This window comes from Palaemon carinicauda, chromosome 14, assembly GCF_036898095.1.
Source record: "Palaemon carinicauda isolate YSFRI2023 chromosome 14, ASM3689809v2, whole genome shotgun sequence".
NCBI classification, from domain to species: domain Eukaryota; kingdom Metazoa; phylum Arthropoda; class Malacostraca; order Decapoda; family Palaemonidae; genus Palaemon; species Palaemon carinicauda.
Genome location: NC_090738.1, coordinates 137,821,639 through 137,844,122, shown reverse-complemented (window position 1 = coordinate 137,844,122; position 22,484 = coordinate 137,821,639). Strand labels below are relative to the sequence as shown.

Genomic DNA, 22,484 nt, shown 5'->3' with positions numbered 1-22,484 from the left:
TCATTCATTCCTACAGATGAAAACCCAATGCAGACAGAATTCAATTAGAACTGCCACTCGGTAGAGCGCATACCTTCGCCAACGCCACATTTGTTACCATGGTTATGCAAACAAAACGGATAATAATGGCCACGTAATGATGAAACCTGCAGTTTTTGCAATTTCAATTACCCCACTGACCTTTGTACCCCCAACTTCTAACAGAGGTAATGACGTCACTATATCATGGCGCATATCACTGGATAGGCAATTTAATTATGCATATTTTGGCACTAGTTTCATGCAAATCGGATAAAAATTGACCGCGATATAACAAAAAGACGTTTTTTACTTTTTCGTCACCTTGACCTTTGACCCAATCACTACCAAAATCTAATCAAATTGTCAATGTATCATGGCCAATCATCACACCAAATTTCATTAGATTTGGTCACAGTTTTTGAGCTATACGAATCACAAAAATATAGACAGACATACAAAAATACGCCCATCAAAACTTTGCAACGAAGTTGGCGAAGGTAAAAATATCCTTATTCTAGTATATCTACTAATTAAGATTCAAATTCAGACAAGTTATTGACATAAAAACGTCAAAAGAAGCTGTTAGTATTGATAGACAACCCATTCTATCTTTAATTTGCTTAAGTGAATAAAAGCCAAGTACAAAAGTAAAACCCCAGTAATCATTTTCATAAAAAAAAATACAACTAGTTTTTACAAATGAATAATTTTGAATTTACACAAAGAGAATTCACACAATCCTTATAAGACTTTCACAGGATTAAAATGACAATGCTTAATCATAGTTACGATTTTCCTAAAACAAACATTCAAGCAAATAAGACAAAGAAAGTGGAGTCAGTTAAAACTGGAAATGCGTTGAGGAAATACAAGACCATACATTGCAAATATAAATACCAATTTAGGAGAGAAAAATTAACACTTAAGAAAAAATCGTCTCCTAAATGGTGTAATGGGAAATTTAGATTAAAAAACAAAGGCTCCAGATGGGCATCGAAACCAAAAACTGGCTAATCAGATTTCTAGAATTCTTCAAGTTCATACAGACCTTTATGGAATTCATCCTTTATATTAAGATGTACTAGAATTCGTAATTCTTGAACAACTAAGTAGGCGTTTAGAAAGAATCAAAGCATTGCCAAACAACCATTCATCATACAGACAATTAATTATATTCTACGTTGACAACTCTATGCTCTGTTGCAAAAGATCTGCTGGAATTAATGGATGAGGACAAATGTGACATCTTGATATTACTCGATCTTAATGCTGCTTTCTATGCAGTTGTGCACGAACTACTACTTAAATGATTTACGACCAACTGGTATTGAAGATTAAGCTTTAGTGTCGATACATTACTTGGTTGACAGAAAGTTGTACGAATTGGAAACTCTTACTCACCACATGGACCATTAAGTAGAGGAGTACCCCATGGAAGTGTACTAGTTCAATCTTATTTTTGTATCTTTATTGTAGGTCTATCAAAAGTATTTCAGCGACAAATTGAAGTTTAAACTATTAGCAGGTTATGCATAGTTTTATCTTCTCCGTAAATAACATTGAAGATACCGCTGACACTTTAAACCACGCTCTTACTAGTGTTAGGGAATGAATGGCAAAGTAAAACTGAGTTTATGGTGGTAGAAAATTTAAAACAACTTAAACTTGGGTAATAATCTAGTCCCAACATCCAGCAGAGTTCGTTTATCACTTCACTATTTTTTCTGTTCTCAAATTATATAGCAAGAATTGCTAGATATCAGCTTAGAAACATTGCTTTTGTAAAGAAGTATCTAGAAGGATATTCTGTAAAGACACTTGTGGTTAACTGCACTATGATTAACTATTATTGTAACTTAATCTACTACGATCTACCCGTTGTTTTGCTAAAGTAAATACAAGGCAATAAATAAAGCAAAACAAAACGTGTCGAAACTCTAGAATTATCCCCATACTAATTTAATTGCAGTGACTGCCTATTGAAGCTGTAAGTGTAAACGTATGTGAAATACCTCGTTATCAGAACCGGCCGTCCATAACATCTAAGAAAATTGCTACACATTGTGCAGTCAACGAATTATGCCGACACGAGTGTAGTTAGTTGGTTTAAAGTTATTGGAGCCAAGATGTAGACCTACTTCTATTGTAGGTTGTATACTGTATCAAGCTCCCACTAGACATTCAAAAGACTTCATTCATTAATTGCAGACTGCCCAGAACTTGTCTCTGGACGGGGCTCATGACCAAAGTCATTACCCCAAGAATGAAAGATTGATGATAAGGGTTTCTAACTGCTTCAATAATGTGGATTTGACAGTTAAGGCGGGATATGCTGTGTGATACTCTAAATACCTATGAATGTATACGACCAAGGTGGTTTAATACCTGAAGGTGCCCTAGGCCTATTCCCAGATTTGTGAAGCCGACCCGCGCGTAGGGCAAAAATGCTCTCCTGCGGTGTGACCTACCCAAGGCCAATATAGAGGTATATCTATATTGGCCTTGGACCTACCCAAGCACAATAGCTCACGATGTTTAATTAAATGGAGATGTCACTGATAGCTCAGTTCAATTATAGAATAATCGTTTTGGAAGGACGGCGTCTTTAATTTTATTGCTAATAGGATGCCTAGTTCGTGTTCTGCATATAGATGCACTCAAAAGGCTCGGTAAAACCTTGAATCCATTGGTTACAATCATCGATATGTATTCAGCACATTTTTAAAACCATGAAGACAGAAAACCATCACATGAATAATTAAACCTTTTATAATAGTTTACCTTTAATTTTTTAATATTTATTATAAAGACAGCGAATACAAATATGTAAAGTGTACTTTTAAACTAGAAGTAAACGATTACATTTAATTTACATACGTTGATCTCCACCATTCACTTTGTTCTGAACACAGTCCCCTTGTATCGTGCAATAATTGATGATAATATTAGCATCATTTGTATACTAGAATTTAAGTTTGTGCTTTCAGCGGTTAAACACTTATATTTTGTAATAAGTCGCAGTAGCAACGATGAAATGGTCTTACAATGTGGTATCATACAATCCTCTTCTGCTTCAATGCCTCAGGAATTGAAGATTCATTTCATTGGCTATTATAATTGAATTCCCTTTTAGGAGTGCATCTACACATTTGGTTAATCTGATAATTGTTGTTTGTAGCACTTTAATGGGATAAGATTCTGTCCTCCCCTACCATAGTTGACTTTCTCTAATATCTTCGTTCCTTGAATAAATTTGTGCAAAGTTTTTTTTTTTAGTATACAGTTTGATAAAATATTTTGTAAATATATCTTAAAGAAATTTAATTTCCATGTGACGAAATGATAAAATCAGAATTTTTAAGGTAAGGGTATGGCGGTCACAAGACGGGCAACGGATAGCCTCCTTTCTGTCCTACACGAGTGTGTCCGCTGCTGTCCAAGTGGTTTCTCTGATTTCTATATGAAAAGTGACCAGTGGCATCTCCAGGTATTAAACCTCCTTGTATACGACAAATAAATCCTTTAGGTCCTGTAGGACACAGGCCTTCCATGTCTGATAATACTTGAGTTAGAAAAATTTTGATCAATGACAGACCATCAAATCCGGCATTTCTGTGGTATTATCATGGTTCTTCAGTTGGTAGTTTTATTTAAGATGGTTCAATTGCCACAATGCGACAACTACAGCTTATGCCAACCTAAGTTAATTCCAGTCACTGAACAGAATAGCCGTATTTTATTTATTAGTCTTTGATGTCAGAAGCAAGCAGTTTAAATTAAAGTTTGCCAAATCATAAGTATTGTAACTTTTTGAGTGTCCGCGGTGGGTCAAAGCTACAATGCAGGTATCACCTCTCAATAGGGAGATTTATATGGTTCTGAAGCTAGTTTGAATAGAGGCCAATAAAACTTTTTTCCAGATAAAAGATTAAAAACTTAATCTTTTTAATCATGATGTTTGGCTATTTTGCTAAGTACAACCTCAGACCAGTTTGCTTTTTCAATTGCTAAACCTTCCTTTATTTATTTTTTTTTTTATTTTCTAGAAATTAACACCTTTAATGCAATTTTGTACAATCAGCACCTAGTGTATCAGTGCCGTATAGCTTGGAGTTTATCAAATAACTCATCCCAGAACTTGTGGCAGTGCTATACAAACTTTAATGGGGGACCTGTATTTGTCTGGGATTAATTAGAAGTCGTCCCTCCATGTGGTCATTGCTTCAATGTGAAAGCAAGCATTTTAACAAAGGTAAACTGGTTAAGGAATGGACAACACAAGGAAATTTGTAGAGGAACGCCTTATTTCTAAATGGTTAGAATTTTTGGATCTAAGTTAAATAACACAATTTATGTAGGCTATTTCATTGGTCAGTAGCATTTGATAAATTTGTCTCTTAAGTGGAATTATGAGTGGTATTTAGACTAGTATTAAATAGGAATCAGTAGACAGGCAAGTTATGTTTTCTTTCACATTGGAGAATAGCCCCCAAGTCCATAAGCATAATTTTACTATGAAACTTTAAATTATTACTCAAGTCATCAATAATGCTAAAGGAAATGCATAAATAGGAAATGGATAAACCATTATGAAATGCATAAACATTAAAGGAAATGCATAATAAATATGATTGAGATTCATTAGCAATTATGTTAGAAGAAATTCATAAACAATGGGAAATGCATAAACAAACAATGGGAAATGCATAAACAATGTTGAAAGAAATGCATAAACTGATAAAGGAGGGAGTTTCAATATAAATATTCATAAACAATGGGAAATTCATAAACAATGGGAAATGCATAAACAATGGGAAATGCATTAACAATGTTGAAGGAAATGCATAAACTGATAAAGGAGGGAGTTTCAATATAAATATTTTATTCAATCTAAGCCTTTATGGTATTCCAATGAGTGAAAAATTTGGAATTTCAGTAAAAAGAAAAAATAAGGCATGTTAACATTTATTAGAGATTGTAAGACACAGGATAACATTAAGACTACACGAAAATGTTGAAAAGTACTGTATGTGATAAAGATAAAAATCTAGCGGGAATAGAATACATGAAATTGTTAAGACAGAACCAACTAGTTTGGGCAAATTAATTTTCTCTAAATAAGCACAGATTAAACAATTTAAGCATTGCATTAGTAACCATATACTTTTAAGTACTACAGTGTCCTACATTGAACCAACTATGATAATATTTTCCTGTTCTTTTCCTTTTACAAGTTTCTTCAAGTTGTCACTTTATTATGTAAAAAAGCAACTTAATGCAAAAACCGGCAAATAACCAGCCTCAAGGGCATTTACACAAATTTTTATGCATAGATATAGAGGAACATTTAAATAAAAACTCAGCATAGCAAAGAAATAAATCAAGGTTGACCGATAAAAAGAAAAGAAAAAGAAAAACTAAGATTTCTTTGCAATAAAATAATTGAACCCCAACATTGGTAGGCTATATAGTATTCTTTATAAAATTATTTTTGGATTTTCAAAGCAAATTTCACATTACTCGTTCAAAACTAATAAAAATGCTTACCCTTGACCATCAAATTTTCATCAGAAATGTACACAACTTTCATTAAAAATAAACAAATTAAAAAAAAAAATCTGCACTACTTTCATCCAAAACCTATACAGTACTAGATTCTGAACAACATTCATCAAAAACAAACAGCTCAAATGCAGGTAATTTCTCTAACCACATTTCAAAGTTTAAGCTTAAAAGAACCATTTAATGTAATTGATCCCAATTCATGTGTTTTTATGCAACACTAATATGACGCTGGTTCACTTCTCTATGCAAGCAAGGCGAATACTAAAATGTCAGTCTGACAGAAGATTACCGTTTAGTCATACTTTTGGGCTCATCTCACACTGCACAATTCGCCCCGGGCCAGTCAAAACAAAACCTCGCACTAGTCAGTTACCTTCTCATAACCAAAGCCTTGTTTACAACCAAGACTAGATTGACAATTTACAAGAGCAGTCACGCAATTGACAGTACCAATTAACCGTTCTGTTTACGAATGCCTGAATACCAATAGAAAAACAAAAGGCAATGGTATTAGGTATATTAAAGTTTCCCAGAGAATTTGTGATAAGTGGCTCATTTCACACCTGAATATTACATTGATATGAAATAGATGTTGCAGACTACTGAGAACCCTAAAAATATGAGGTTATTGAAGAAAAACGCTGCCCCATCTATGCATATACCAATTGGCCTTGGACGCAAGCCTCCTAGGGAGATATACTATCGAATTAGAGCGTATACGTCCAAAGGCTCTAAGCCAATAGACTTTCTTATAGAGATCGTATATGGAACGAGACTGCTTCTGGATGATAACCATGACGTTGGGGTCGTCCAAAGACCTATTGAAGTTTTCGTGTAGGTGAGATTGTTTCCGTCTGTCTCCGAGTTGGCAAGATCCAGTAGGTAGAGAATCCCTTCGCAAGAATCAAGAGCTCACACAAAAGAATCAGCTGGAAGACAGTAAGCTAGAGTATCTCGTGTTTGTGGCTGTCATTGCTCCGTTGAGCCATGCTCAGCAAGGTGCTCACTGTATAGGACTCAAAATGCGTCGAAGGAGGCCCAATATCGAGCTTGAGAGTTCACATCTGTAAACCAAAATATTCAAATTTATTAAAGTAGGAAAAAAATTTGCATAAAAATATAAACAGTTTGCATAAAAATATAATGAAGCTACGAAGACTATCAATTATGTTAAAAGATTGGTATTATTTAGAAACTGACTCAAGTTATCAAAGAACTCTTCAAAATTCTTTTGTCTTACAGGCATTCGATGAATGGAGTCTCAAATCCACATACTAATTTAATCTTATGTAGTGTTAGTCTTATCAAAACTCAAATATCAAATTTATATAGAATTTTCTATCCGCTAAATTATCCCTGAATCCCAATAGCCCAACCAATTTCTCACCACATTGGCAACTTATCCTATTCTGTCCTGTCGTTTGTAATAATGACATCTAGAACGAGAACTCATTCAATTCTTTCGTCAAGTTATGTAACACCTTAAGTGAAGAACGGTAAGTGGGACACTCGAGTACCGTGACAAACTTATAGCATCCACACGTCATGATGGTAGCCATTACACTTACGTATGGCTCCGTAACACACAACCACAACGTAAGGTAACTACAAGTGTGTTGGACTCAAGAAAACAGGGCGTGTCGCAGAACTGCCTATGTCAATTACCCAAATATGATAAAAGCCATAGGGGAAGAGAGAGGAGCTACATGGAAACTTAACGAACAGTAACCGCTGTGTTCAAGTGTAAAGGTGAATAATCAGGGGAAAAAGATCCTCAGCTAAATTTCGTGAAATTGTGCGTCCCAGAGAATTAAGTATATCGAAAAATAATAGATTTACCATTATAGAATCGGCAGAACCCATCCAAATTACCGGGCCCCCACTGTATAGTGCCCATTACCGTAGGATATATTCGGGTGTATCTTATACTGTATTAACTTTATTTGCGACAGAAATACTAGTCATTTTCAATATCAGGTTTGTGTGAAACATTATCTTCAATCTTTAAGCTTCTTCCGTGATTTTCTATAGCTTTTTTTTTTATAAATCCACTTTAAACCGAAAACAAGCAGTAAAGAGAAACTAGTCTGGCATCAAAATATGTCCGTCGCAGCAGGGGCCCAAATCAACAGTTTAGATAAAGAGGTTTAAGTCCTATCAGGGAAAACGCCACACATCCCTCCTTTCGCCCAATAGCCAAAATGGAGGATGTGCAGAGAAACTAAACGGTCGCCGGGACAACACTTACGATTGTAACTATCATATAAGAAATATAGCATTTATTACTAAATACTTTGATGAAAAATCTATGGCCATACTCATTAATCACTTCATTTTCAAGAATTTATTACTGCAACTCACTGTTCTATGGCTTACCCAATTATCAGCTGAAGAAAATTCATCGAATACAAAACAGAGCTGCTAGATTAATAAAAGGACTAAACAACAGGGAAGAGTTACCCCTGCACTATTTGAATTACACTGGCTGCCGGTAAAGGCGAGAATTGAATACAAGCCACTCTTACTAACGTTTGAGATAATGAACCAAAATATCTAAAAGAATAGCTGAACAATCTAGAACTAGAAAAATGTTAACAAACATTAGTGACAAACAGACTATCTGAACCAAGAACAACTAGTAAATTTGGTGAAAGGGATTTTAGCTACTGTTCGCCGAGACATTATAATACACTGCCAACTGAAATGAAGGACTTAAAAGGGAGCAACTGAATTTAATTATAAACTAAAGACATTACTTTACACAAGATCATATGATTTGTAAGATGCTACAATCAAAGAATTGTATAAGTTATAATGAAAATGATTCGTTAGACGATTGATATGGACCCGCCCGAGTAGTTGTTCACTCTGACTAAAGTGGAGGGTTGGATTTAAACCCAAAACAAGTAAAACTACTCTAAGGAACTAAACAAAGCGCGTGTGTGTAGATTGTATTGCCTCATGCAAGACACGGGCTCTTGCGTTGGCAGCCCGTAAATCGAATGCTGAACCACTCTGTATTGCCGACCAAAGGCTTTCAAACTGGCAGAAAAAAAAGTATACTTTTGGCACATACAATTCTAGTAACATTTCCCACATTTAACGATTTAATAAGACAAGCTTTCCTATTTACTAATCAACTCCGTCTTTATCAGCTCATCTTTAACTTTAATAACCTAATCACGACGACACACAATAATTGGAAAATATATACAACACTCACCATTTTAGATATAACGAACAACAGACACTTCAATAGGCAACTAAGCTTGCCACTAAACATATCTTCCAGTCTTACCTTCACCCCTGACATAACAAGGATGACAAAACAACGAAGCAGACATCTCCAGTTAAGTGTCTGCTTTAGTGTCCTTGTCCAAGCAGTGGTGCCATCTACATTCAAATATGAAAACCTCTCGTCTTTGATGACCTGTGACATTGTCTCTCAAGAAACCTCTGTAAAGTCACACATTTTTGTCGATTTACAATTTCATAAAACTTAACATTGCAAGAAATAAACAGATTTAGTCACTTTGTAGTTGAATAAACTTGACTAATAAAACGATAACTATTGGTCCATCTCTTTCTTTCTTTGAATTTATTTTATAAGTGTAATATACTTTGCAAGTCTTGAGAAACAGATATGGCAAGTTATAGTCTTGATTTATGTTTCTGTTTATTTGTTATTTAAGAGAGAGAGAGAGAGAGAGAGAGAGAGAGAGAGAGAGAGAGAGAGAGAGAGAGAGAGAGAGAGAGAGAGTCCATAGTATAATAAGTTACTGTACATTCATGTTGAGACCATTGCTTCGATGCTTGGATCATAGAAAATATACATTGGAGATATTACAAAACACTACAATATTGTTACTTTGAAATATTGAAGTGGACTAATCTTGGTACCCACAAGTGTATTATACTGCATATAATATTCTAAGATGATTTTAAAACGTGTTCTTACTGTAAAGGTATTGTGGCAAATTGTATAAATTAATGTCGATAGATATATTATGTTCTTTAACTTATATAGCTTTACAATATGAATTAAGAATGGTTGTTACGATTGCTGCACATCATGCAGTCAATGAATCGTGTCGACACGAGAATAGTCACCAATGGTTTCAAGTTACAGGAGCCAAGATGCACCTCTACTGTAGGTTCTAGAGCTTCCAAATATGTGGCCCTAAGCTTCCACAAGACATCTGAAAGGCAGCTGATATTAAGGCTGAAAACTATCTTGTTTTCTAAGTGCTTCAATAATATGGATTTGGCAATTAACGTGCAATACTTTCTTTGTGACTCCAAATACCTAAGACTGTATACCACAAACAAATTTTGTAGTCCTGTAGAACACAGGGTTTCTATGTGTGATAGGACCAGGAAAACAGCCCATGAAGTTTTAAATAAGAAATGTTTTGATCAGTCATTAACCTTCACCAGACCTGGAATTTCTGTAGTCTCTTTTCATTGGCATTATAACCAGTTGCTATTTTAAACACTTCCTTGGTTGCCTGGTTGGTGTAATTGGGTTTCCAAGAGACCATTATTTAATGGACACTACAGATTAAGTGTTTTAGTATCTGGATTAAGGTTAGCCAACATTACTTCATGAACATAACCTCCAGTCTTATATTTCCATGTTTATTTGTTTTTACTGATGATTACAGAATGCATTTATCAAAACTTTGATTTATTTTCTATTGTATTTCACTCCAAAGAACCAAAATATTTTTCCCATTCACTGTGAAGAGATTATCTATCAATCTATCTATCAAGGCACTTCCTCCAATTCAGGGGTGTAGCAACCATCAAATAAAAGAAACAAAAGGAGACTTTTCTTCTCTTCGCTCCTCCCAGCCTGACAAGGGATTTAGCCGAGTTTGGTTGGTAATGCTAGGGTGCCAAAGCCCACCCTCTCCCATTATCCACCACAACTGAAGCTTCACATGCTGACTCCCTTACTGCTGCTACCTCGGTGGTCACCAAACCAACTGGAGGAAGCAGCAGGACCTATTGGAACTGTGTCACAATTGCTTGCCATTCATTCATATTTCTAGCATGCTCTTTTGCCTATCTCACATCTATCCTCCTATTACCTAGCACTTAATTCACTCCATTCATCCACCCCAACCTTGGATTTCCTCTTTTACTTCTCCCATCAACTCTTGCATTCATCACCTTCTTCAGCAGATGGATATTTTCCATTCTCTCTACGTGGCCAAACCACCTCAACACATTCATATCCACTCTGGCTGCTAATTAATTTCTTATGCCCATTCTCACCCTCACATTCCTAACCCTATCAAATCGAGATACACCAGCCATACTCCTCAGACACTTCATCTCGAACACATTCAATTTCTGTCTCTCCTTCAGTTTCATTCCTCACAACTCCTATCCATACTTCACAGTTAGTACAATAACGTTCTCATACAGAATTCTCTTCATATTCACTCCTAACTCTTTATTCTATACCACTCCCTTCACTACCCCTAACACTTTACATCCTTCACTCACTCTCTAATGTACATCAGCTTCCACTCCACCATTTACAGCAATAACACACCCCAAGTACTTAAACTGATCCACCTCCTCTAGTAACTCTCCATTCAACATGACATTCAACCTAGCACCACCCTCCCATCTTGTGCATTACATAACCTTACTCTTTCTCACATTAACTGTCAACTTCCTTCTATCACATACCCTCCCAAACTATGTCACTAAACGCCCCAGCTTCTCCTTCGAGTTTGCAACCAATACAGTATCATCCCCAAATAACTGATTTACCACCCACTCATGATAACTCCTATCTATCAATTTCAATCCTCCATCAAGCACTTGAGCATTCACCTCTCTCATAACTCCATCAACAAATAAATTAGAAAATCATGATGACATCACACATCCCTGTCTCAGCCCCTCTCTCACTGGAAACCACTCACTCACTTCAGTTCCAGCGAGGAAGAAATGTCCACTCCTTTCACCCTAAAAGCCAAGCTTAAGGCTGAGCGATAGCCTTTCATCGCTGAGACCGAAAGGCGCATTTCCTCCCGCAAATAAACGAGGAACTCCCCTATTGCTGGAATAGTGGCATCGAGTGGAGAGATACCCCTCCCACGACACCAACCACAGAAGACTCTCCACTTCGCCTGGTAGACTCCCTCAGAGGACTTTCGCAGGTGCCGAGACATCCTCTCCGCAACCTGTTGCGAAAAGCCTTTCTCCGTGAGGAGACGCTGGACAGTCTCCAGGCGTGAAGCCGAAGCGAGGCTACGACCTTGTGGAAGATGTTGCAGTGTGGTTGTCTGAGTAGCTCGTGTCGGGGGGGAAGTTCTCTCGGGAGCTCCGTCAGGAGCTGCAGAAGGTCCGGGAACCATTCCGCGTGATGCCATAGCGGAGCTATCAGAGTCATCGACAAGTTGACCGATAGTCTGGTCCTGTTGAGCACCCTTCTCATCAGACAGAACGGTGGGAAGGCGTACACGTCGATGTTGTCCCACCGTTGTTGGAAAGCATCTTGCCAGAGTGACTTGGGGTCCGGGACTGGGGAGCAGTACAGGGGCAGTTTGAAATTCAAAGCTGTCGCGAACAGATCCACGGTCGGGGAACCCCACAAAGTCAGGACTTTGTTGGCTATCTGACGATCCAAAGACCACTCGGTACTCACTATCTGCGAAGCCCTGCTCAGACTGTCGGCGAGCACATTCCTCTTGCCAGGAATGAAGCGAGCTGATAGTGTTATCGAGTGGACTTCGGTCCACCTCAGAATCTCTACTGCAAGATGGGATAGCTGCTGCGAAAAAGTACCTCCCTGCTTGTTGATATAAGCCACTACCGTGGTGTTGTCGTTCATCACCACCACGGAGTGACCCGCCAGGGTCCGTTGGAACTGTTGAAGAGCCAGAAAAACGGCCTTCATCTCTAGCAGGTTGATGTGCAGGTACTTTTCTGATTCTGACCAAAGGCCTGAGGTCCTCTGGTCCAGAATGTGCGCCCCCCACCCTTCTTTTGACGCGTCCGAAAACAGTGTCAACTCCGGGGGGAGGACGAGAAGATCTACTCCCTTTCGCAGGTTCTCGTCGACCAGCCACCACCGCAGGTCCGCATGTTCCAAAGGTCCTATCGGGATCTGGAAGTCCGGGGAATCGGATCCTTGATTCCACCAGTATTTGAGCCGCCACTGCAGGGATCTCATCCTGAGACGGCCATTTGGAACCAGACGAGCCAGGGAGGACAGGTGACCTAAAAGACGCAACCACGATTGGGCGGGAAGCTCTTCTCGCCTGAGGAAGGGTTCCTCCACCCTCCTCAGCCTTGCTATCCTGTCGTCTGATGGAAAGGTTTTGTGGAGATTGGTGTCTAACAACATGCCTAGATAAACCAGTCGTTGGGACGGCTGTAGAGAGGACTTCTCGAGATTTACCACGATCCCCAGATCCAGGCAAAGTCCCAGAAGCCTGTCTCGGTGTCAAAGAAGGGTTAACTCCGAATCTGCTAGGATCAGCCAGTCGTCCAGATAACAAAGGAGACGGATACCGTTCCTGTGCGCCCAAGATGAAATCAGGGTAAACACTCTGGTAAACACCTGAGGTGCTGTGGAGAGACCGAAGCCCAGCTCCTTTAACTGGTAGGTCTTGCTGTCTAGGCTGAATCTCAAGTACTTCCTGGAAGACGGATGGATTGGGATCTGGAAGTACGCGTCCTTTAGATCCAGTGTGCACATGAAGTCTTGTGGTCTCACCGCAAGTCTGACCGTGTCCGCTGTCTCCATGCTGAACGGAGGTTGCTTGACAAACTTGTTCAGAGCTGAGAGGTCGATGACAGGTCTCCAGCCTCCAGACGCCTTCTTTACAAGAAAGAGTCGACTGAAGAAGCCTGGGGAGCCGTCGACGACCTCCTGGAGAGCATCCTTCTTGAACATGGTCTCGACTTCTGCCCGAAGGGCCAGCCCCTTTACCAATCCTATGGCATAGGAGCTCAACGACACTGGATTCGCTGTCAGGGGAGGTTGAGATGTCGTGAATGGGACGCGATAGCCTTGGCTGATCACGGAGACAAACATCCAAGCATCGGCCCCATGTTGCTGCCACCTGTGCACGCAACTTTGAAGGCATCCCCCCACAGGTGGACACGTGGGGGTACTGCCACTCCTAGCGCTTGCGGCCGCGGCCGCTCCCTCTAGGAATCTTGCCTCCCCTGGAGGACTTACTGCCCCTCTTGTCCTTGGCAGGAAAGGGGTGGGGCTTAGACACCACTTTCTTAGCTGCCGGCGCCTGCTTTGGTGTCTTGCGAGGCTGCTGCTGCTGTTGCTGCGGAGCTGAAGGCTTGTAGGGCCGAGATGCAAGGGCCCTTTGGAGGAGGGAGTCTTGGCTAGACTTCCTCCACCTCTCAGCTGTACGTTCCATGTCTTGAGGCTCGAACAGATTCCCCCCAAGGAGGGAAACGTGCCTGAGCCTGCAGACATCCACAGCGGGGACCTTCGGATGGATCTTCTCGGTCACCGCATCACTACGCTTCAACACTGAGTTGGCCCATAGGTTGGTAACCTGATGTGCCAGGAACTCGATGGAGCGAGTGCCCGAGAGGAGGAAGGTCTCCAGGGCCTTCCTATTGGTCTCCTTAGACAGATCCTCGGAGCGCAATAGGATGCCCAGAGAACCTAGCCAGATATCCAGCCACGAAGTGGCCGCATGGCGCACTTCGCAACCTTCTCATGGCTCAGGATCTCCGACACCGAGAACGTCACCTGCCGGGCGGAGAGCTTCTCAGGGGGAACTCCCCTAGCGAGCTATTCTACCGAATGATGGAGGGGAAGAGCGAGGCCAGACTCCCCCATGATCTCAAAATACCTCCTCTGCTGGAGATGAGGAGGTGGGAGGAGTTTGTTCCCGGCAGAGGAACGACTGGAGGAAGCGAGAACCGAGAGTTGAGCATTGGCCCTGGCTCTGGCACTCTTCAGCCCCTGGGACCAGGGCAAAGCCGCACTGGCCTTGGGGGGCTTCTGAGTTCCGTACACCTGATCCAGGACCGTGTCCTTGCCTTCACGGGGGGCGATCACAGGATCCATGAACCCGTTGAGCTGTCTCATCAGGCTCAGAACCTGCCAGAAGGTATGCTCAGACTCTTGCTGGTCTCCTTCCTGTGGACTGGCAGCTAAGTCTCCTGTCCCCGGAATCTCTTCCTGGGGAGATGCGTAGACGTTCTCCCGGGGTGCAGCTGGATCCTGACAAATTCGAGAAGAAGACTTCGGAATCGTCTTGGAGTCCTTGGGTTCCCTCCTGGGTGGGATACACGACCCCAACAAAGAGGTCTGGAAGGCGCCTTCCACGCGAGACGATTCCCCTCCACGAGGAGACGACTCCCCCCTTGGTGCCGAGGGGGGAGATCGCCACCTCGCTGGATTCTCCTGAGGACGGAAAAGCCTCGTCCTTGGGAGAAGGAGAAAACGCCTGCGAAGGGGACGGAGCCTTCCTGATGGACCTCTTAGGAACCAGCTTCTCCCTGGGAGAAGTCACCACGAAGTCCACTCCTCTCCTTCTCTTCAGCGGGGGCGAGGCCGCCGTTGGCTTGTGTCCTTGTTCGGCGAGTGCCGGCTTCATAGCCTTCACTAACGCCCGCATCAGAGGACCAAACCAAGACTGCTGAGACACGGACACAGAGTCCGAAATTCCCGCTGGAGGGAAGGGGATCGGGTGATCCTTCGAAGTGGACACCACTGGACCTGCCTGTAAGGAAAAAGGGGAAGAAAGTTGCTCTGACCTCTCCGATGGGCCTTCCCTATCCTGAAAAAGAGACCTGCACTTAGGCGGAGGCGATCCTAATTGCGGTCTGGCGATACGCGTCCCTGCTGCAGTTGCGAGCTGCGGAACCTGACACGAACGGTGGTCGTGCTGACGCTCGTGCGTAGGCGAAACTAAGGAGTCGCGCGCGAGAGGCTGTTGAAGTGTGGGCTTCGCGCGCAGACAATCGAGCGCGGGCGAACGGTCGCACGGGCGCGCAGGCGAGTAAGCGCGCGCGCGGGCGAGCTAGCGAGTGAGCGCGTTGGCGAGGGAACGCAATGTCACGTGGGCGAACGAGATCGCTCCGACGACCGCTGTCGATGGTGTCCAGAGGACCTGTAACGCGTGGGAGAGCGATGGCGAGCAGGTGATCGATGGCGCGTTTGTGAACACTGGCACGTAGGCGAGCGATGGCGCGTTGGCGAGTGATGGCGCGTAGACCGCGCAGGCGAGCAACCGCGCGTGGGCGAGCTGGTAGAGGAGACCCATGTCTCTCCAGATCCTCTGGGCGCCGACGCGTAGGAGAGCGCTTGCGCGCAGGCGATGAATCACCCAGGCGGTCAGGAGATCGCTGATGTTCAGGGGATCGCTGACGCGCTGGGGACCGTTGACGCAGAGATCGCTGACGAGTAGGCGAACGTTGACGCGTCTGTGATCGCTGGCGTGCTGGGGATCACTGGCGAGCAGGAGGGTGACGAGTGGAATCTTGTGTGGGAGCTGCCGGCACGGTGCGCAAAGGCGAACGTTCACGAACGGGCTCAAGAACAGGAGGTGCGTGGGCGCGAGGGCGTACAGGAACCTTGGAAGTACGTGATGGAGACCGTGAGCGTTGCTGCGCTGGAACAGGCTGACGAGCAGGATCGCGAGGGCGAGGAGAAGAGTCCTTGTCCAAGACCTGAACTGGAGTTCTAGGTCACGTTTGCGAGCATGGGCGCACGAGCCATGTGTCAGGAACTGGGAGCGCAGGTGCGCTCTGACGGGCAGGAGATCTAGTGCGCTCAGGAGACCGATGGCGCGCTGGGCACACCACAGGAACAGCAGGATGTTCGATGTCCTCAGGATTGATTGATTGATTGATTGATTGAAAGTTTTCTGGCATCCTGACATCTAAGGTCATTGACGCCGATACCATTTACTGTATATGAAAATTAAAAGCAAATTCGATTAAAACCATAAAAAAAATTAAGAAGTCCTTACAATAGTTAAATAGTTTTCAGAAGACCTGCTTCTGAAATAAATCTAAAAATTCCGCTCGCATAGTAAGACACATCATGTCCAAGAATCTTGGCAAGGATAAACCTGCCATCCTCACCTCGAGCCTCAAACAGATATCTATTTCTTAAGTTAGTAAAATTAGGGCATTCGGTCAACAAATGCCTCACTGTTAAAGGTACTAAGCAGTCCTCGCAATACGGTTGGTGTTGGCCCTTCAGCAGAAACTCGTGTGTCAACCGTGTGTGACCAATACGGAGACGACAAAGAGTCGTCTCCCATTTTCGGGGAATCATGTTATACCTCCAAGGTGATATGATATTTGTTACTTCCCTCATTTTATTGCCATCTTGACTATCCCAGTGCTGTTGCCATTTATCACATACCAATTTCTTGATGTAAGGTAGGAAATCGTTACATGGAATGGGATACCTCCTTGGTAGCAACTCGGATGCCGCATTCTTCGCCAGTAAATCTGCCTTCTCATTCCCAGACACACCTACATGTGCTGGAACCCAACAAAATCGAACAGTTATACCTTTCCGTCCAATAATAAAAAGCCATTCTAAAATCTTTAAAACTAGAGGGTTACTAGAATTAAAAACTTCTAAAGCTTGAAGAACACTCCTTGCATCACTAAAAATTGTAAAATTACCCTCCTTTTCCAAAGCTATTTTCTCAATAGCGGTTAATATGCCATACAGTTCGGCAGTAAATATGGAAGCTGTTAGAGGAAGTGCACCTCTACAATTAAAATCATTACTATGTACTCCAAATCCAACGCCAGCATCAGATTTGGAGCCATCAGTATATATAAAAGTCGATCCCCTATGTTCTTCGACATGTTCCATAAAAAGAGACCTGGATTCTAAGTCAGTCAAATTCTTCTTAACTCCAATAAAGTATCTACAAAAAGATATGTCAGGTAATTTCCATGGAGGCGTTGATGATACCTTGAATGGAAGCACCTTATTTCTAATCATATCCAGATTGTTTAATAATTGGTTAACCCGAAACCCAAAGGGTTGAGGAGATTTTGGGTGCAACTCAAAGTAGGTTGAGTTCCTTACAAGGCTTGCAGTTTGAAAGGCTGAAGAATTGGGGAGTCTTTGCAATCTAAACCAATACCGAATAATAGAGGACATTCGGTAAAGGTCCAGAGGCAACTCCCCAGCATCAACAAGGAGACTTGTGATAGGGGAGGTTCTAAAGGCTCCTGTGGACAATCTAATGCTAGCATGATGTATTGAATCTAGTAATTTTAACCGGCTTGGGGTTGCTGAGGAGTATATTTCGCATCCATAACTAATTTTGGAAAATATCAAGGCCTTGTATAATTTTAAAATTGTATTGCGGTCTGCCCCCCATGATGTATGGGACAAGACTTTTAAAAGATTCATAGCTTCAACACATTTAGCTTTTAATGTTTTTAAGTGAGAAACCCATGTAAGCCTACAATCAAATATCAACCCTAAAAATTTGGCTTCACTTGCACATGGGATCCGTTGACCTTTGATGTATATATCCGGGTCTGGATGTACTCCCCGTATACGACAGAAATGGACAATTGTAGTTTTACTTGTTGAGAACTTAAATCCATTCATATCGGCCCAATGGATAATTTTATCAATAGAGAGTTGGATTTTTCTCTCAACCATTGCCATTCTGGCTCCAGCAAATGATATGGAGAGATCATCCACAAATAATGTTGCAAGAACATCCCGGGGAATGACTGAGGATATCCCATTAATTGCTAGTGCAAAAAAGGTTACACTCAGCACACTCCCCTGAGGAACTCCTTCTTCCTGGCATTTACTCTGTGATAGAGCTTCCCCAACTCTCACTTGGAAAACTCCATGTGAAAGAAATGACTGGATGAATAGTGGTAGCTCACCTCTCAATCCGCACTCATGGATTCTTTTAAGTATACCGTATCTCCATGTGGTATCATATGCCTTTTCAAGATCAAAAAAAACTGTAACATGGTGCTGTTTGGAAGCAAAGGCTTCACAAATGGAGGACTCAAGTTGTATCAGCACATCAGTCGTTGAGTGCATTTTCCTGAATCCACATTGAATGGGTGATAAAATATTCTTCTTTTCAAGGTACCAAATCAGTCTTGCATTGACCATCTTCTCCATGATTTTACATAAACAAGATGTCAATGCAATAGGTCGGTAGTTTGCTGCTAAAAACTTGTCCTTACCGGGTTTTAAAAAGGCTAAAATAATGGCTAGTTCCCAAACACTTGGATAACTATGATCATGCCATATTCTATTAAAAATGCTTAAAATAAATAACTTTGTATTATAAGGTACATGTTTAATCATTGCATATGGAATTCCATCGGGTCCAGGGGCTGTATCGTTACAAGTAGCAAGAGCAGAATCAAATTCTCTTTCAGTAAAAGGAGAATTGTATGACTCTTGCTTTCTTGTTGCGAAGTTTAAAACTTTCTTTTCTTCATTGCTCCTATACTGGTGACCAGGAGCTGCTTGACACTTGCACGATACATTTGAGAAATGGTCAGCCAGGGCATTGCTAACTTCGGTTGCTCCAGTCATATACTGGCCATTTATCTTTAACACTGGTGGTGGGTTTGGGGTGAATTTTCCTGCTATCTTTTTTACTTTCCTCCACACAGATGATGTTGGTGTTCTACTGTTAATGGAGGAAACAAAGGACATCCAAGACTGGCGCCTAGCTTCTTTCATGGCACGGCGGAACTGTGCTCTACATTTCTTGTAAATGACTAAATTCTCCTCATTACGGTGCATGCGCAATCGAGTTAAAGACTTTCTTGTGGCTCTGTGCAGGGCAGTTAGTTCTGACGACCACCAGGGGACTGGTCGTCGTCTGAATATCCCAGTTGTTTTGGGAATGGAATTCACTCCTGCTGAGTGAAGAGTTCCATTAAGTAAGTCTATGGCATCATCAACACTTTCAAACTGTTCTGCATTTCCTTCAATTTCACTTAACTCCCGAAATCTATTCCAGTCCGCCTTATCAAGATTCCATCGAGGTGATCTTTGTAAAGGTGGACCATTGTTGGTGTTTATAATGATTGGTGCATGATCACTAGTATGCCAATCATCTAATGTTCTCCAATTAAAATCGAGAAGACAGTTAGAGCTTGCAACTGATAGGTCAATGCAGGACAAGGTACCTGTCTGTACATGAAAATGTGTGGGCTCTCCTGTATTGAGGAGTCCGACATCTTCATTCTCCAAAATTGACGATATAATATTACCCCTTGCATTTGCTAAAACATCACCCCATAAAGGATGTCTACTATTAAGGTCTCCTAGTAAGATAAAGGGTTGTGGGAGTTGTTTAATCACCTCTACTATATTATCATATGAGATGTTATCATTTGGAGGCAAGTAAAGAGAACAGATTGTGTATTTTCTCCCTATATCAATCTGTACAGCCACTGCCTGCAGAGGGGTACAGATAGACAAAGATATTTGGGGAACATCTCGACGAATGTATATAAGACTTCCCCCATGGCTCCCTGCTCGTTGATCATATGGTGTCCTATAGCTAACATACTCTCGAGGACAAGGAGTATTAGCATCGAGCTTGCTTTCTTGTAGACATACTGTTATAGGGGAGTGCTCACGTATGAGGAGCTTAAGTTGTTCATATTTCGCCCTTAAACCCTGGCAATTCCATTGCAGAATGGAGGAAAAAACTATGTTTTATTTTTTGGAAGACACCTTAGATGAAGTCTTCCCAATGGCACTATTTGATCTAACAATGTTTCCCGGAGGTAACTCTAGAGAGGATCTTGATATAGTGGGTTTTGTGTTTCTCTTTTTCTTTGTGTCCTTTTGATCTAATTGTTGAGGAGGATGGTGGACCTCAACTTGAATTTCTGATTGGTTCAATTTACCTTCTAGTTGTTCAGAAACATCAGCAGACAAGATATCATATTTATTGGAAGTCGTGACTTTAATGTTTCTTATGGTAGGAGGAGAGAGGGAGGGAGGTCTCTCTCTTTTTCGATTAAAAGGTTGTGATCTGTCAGGTTTTTGCACCTTCCCCACTACGGGTTCACCAGGTAAATTGGTTTCGAGTGCAACCTCCATCAGATCAGGCAAGGAAACGGCCTGTGAGAGGTTTGTACTTTTGTTTAAAATCGGAGTAGTTGGCTTTTGAATAATTTTCAGATCTTTAAGTGTCCGTTTTGATTTTTCCACAATTTCTGGATATAGATTTTCGATGGGACTTTCAACCTCTTTAACTACTTTCATTTGTTTCTTTATCTTAGAAGTAGAGATATAATTTTCGTCTGTGTGGTTTGACAAGTTTTTCTTCAGAACCATTGAAAAAGGTTGCCCTGGTCTTATTTGCTTTTCAAGAGCTCTTTTACGAGCCTCTTTAAAAGTAACCCTTTCCATGGTCCTAATGGCCTGAATTTCTTTTTCAAAAATAAACTTAACACAGCTTTTAGATGTAGCTGGGTGTGCTTCCCCACAATGTATGCAATTAGGGTTTTCTATGCATACTCCATGACTACTTTTTCCACAGTTGGCACAAACAGCTGGCTTATTGTTTAGTTTTTCTTTACATTTCTGGCTTAAATGGCCATACATTTGGCAATGATAACATCGCAATGGTGACGGGATATATGGTTTTACCTTCAAAGATAGCCATCCAGCTTTTATAACATTTGGTAATCGGCATTGATCAAATGTTATAATCAGAGTAGCAAGAGGGATACGTTGTTCTCCAACTCTCTTTCTCATTCTGACTACTTTAACTACTCCTTGACTTTTCAGTTCATCCTCTATTTCTTTCTCCTCTATATCCAACAATTCTGGAGCATATATCACACCTCTACTCTGGTTGAAAGTAGGGTGTGAAACGCATTTTACGCTATGACCATTCAATGTTGTAAGTGTTTTTAACCTTTCACCTTGTAATGGGGACAGTGTCTCTATCAAGAGACTTCCATTTCCCTGGGGTAAAATTTTTGGCTGCCCTCCACATAAATTAACTATTTTCTCTATTAGCTTTAAAAACATTTATACGCTCATTTCTTCCGTTTTCAAATTCCAAGATAAAAAATTTTTCATAATTCACTACTTCATAGTGACCAGGTAATACTTCTACTTTTCTATATCTTTCTGTACTGTCATCATTTTTCACTCTCTCTCTCTTCTTCTCTAGCGTTTTATTATTCACATGACGTGAATAAGGTTCTAACGTTACAATGTTAGAACCCGAGTTGGAGCTGTCTGTACCGAGGTCCATGTTTGTATTTTCCAGGTCGTCAACAGAGGTGTTGGGTTTTTTTGAAAAAGCAAGCCGGGTTATCCACCTCTTATCGGAGGATGTCAGTCCTCCTATCCCATGTGGCCCAACACGAGAAGAGGCTTCAGCGGGGACCAGTCCTCTATTAGAGAGGGGCTGCCTCTCTTAAGGTGGGCGTACACTGGTCAGTGGGGGTAGTTAGCCCCTCCCACCGTCGACTCCAATGCCTGGCGTCACCCATTACCCGCAAATATGGGTGACTTAAGACCGGATCACTGGAGCCCGACTCTTAACAGACTTGGTCTGCACCCAATGGGGTCTGCCAGAGGGTGATGGCATCTAAATTGGCACAGGTTGAGATGGAATGCAGTCCATCCCACACTGTGCCAAATCCAAAGTAAAATCGAACATGCCAAAGTCGTCAACAATATCGAGCCCAAAAGGAAGAGATGGGAGAAAAAAAGAAATAATAAAAAATAAAAGAGAAAGTGCTGACTGATTTAGTTGAATCGACAGCTGGGCACCGAGGTCCAATGGGAAATAGTTCCCACTGTTCATTAGAGCCCAGCTGCTAATCCCTAAGCCCCCCATCCTCGTCAAGGCTTCAGCATCTGGGGGGCGATGTCCTCAGGAGAGCGCTGGCGAGCA

General features: G+C 41.7%; 1 long non-coding RNA gene across 1 annotated transcript; it reads right to left on the bottom strand.

Annotated features, from left to right (window-relative positions):
- Window positions 1–6,374: 6,374 nt before the first annotated feature.
- On the bottom strand, window positions 6,375–8,895 carry LOC137653393 (uncharacterized). The gene is made up of 2 exons (XR_011046476.1): window positions 8,810–8,895; window positions 6,375–6,650 (listed from the first exon to the last, which is right to left on the bottom strand). It is a non-coding gene; the product is annotated as an uncharacterized lncRNA (long non-coding RNA).
- Window positions 8,896–22,484: the final 13,589 nt, after the last annotated feature.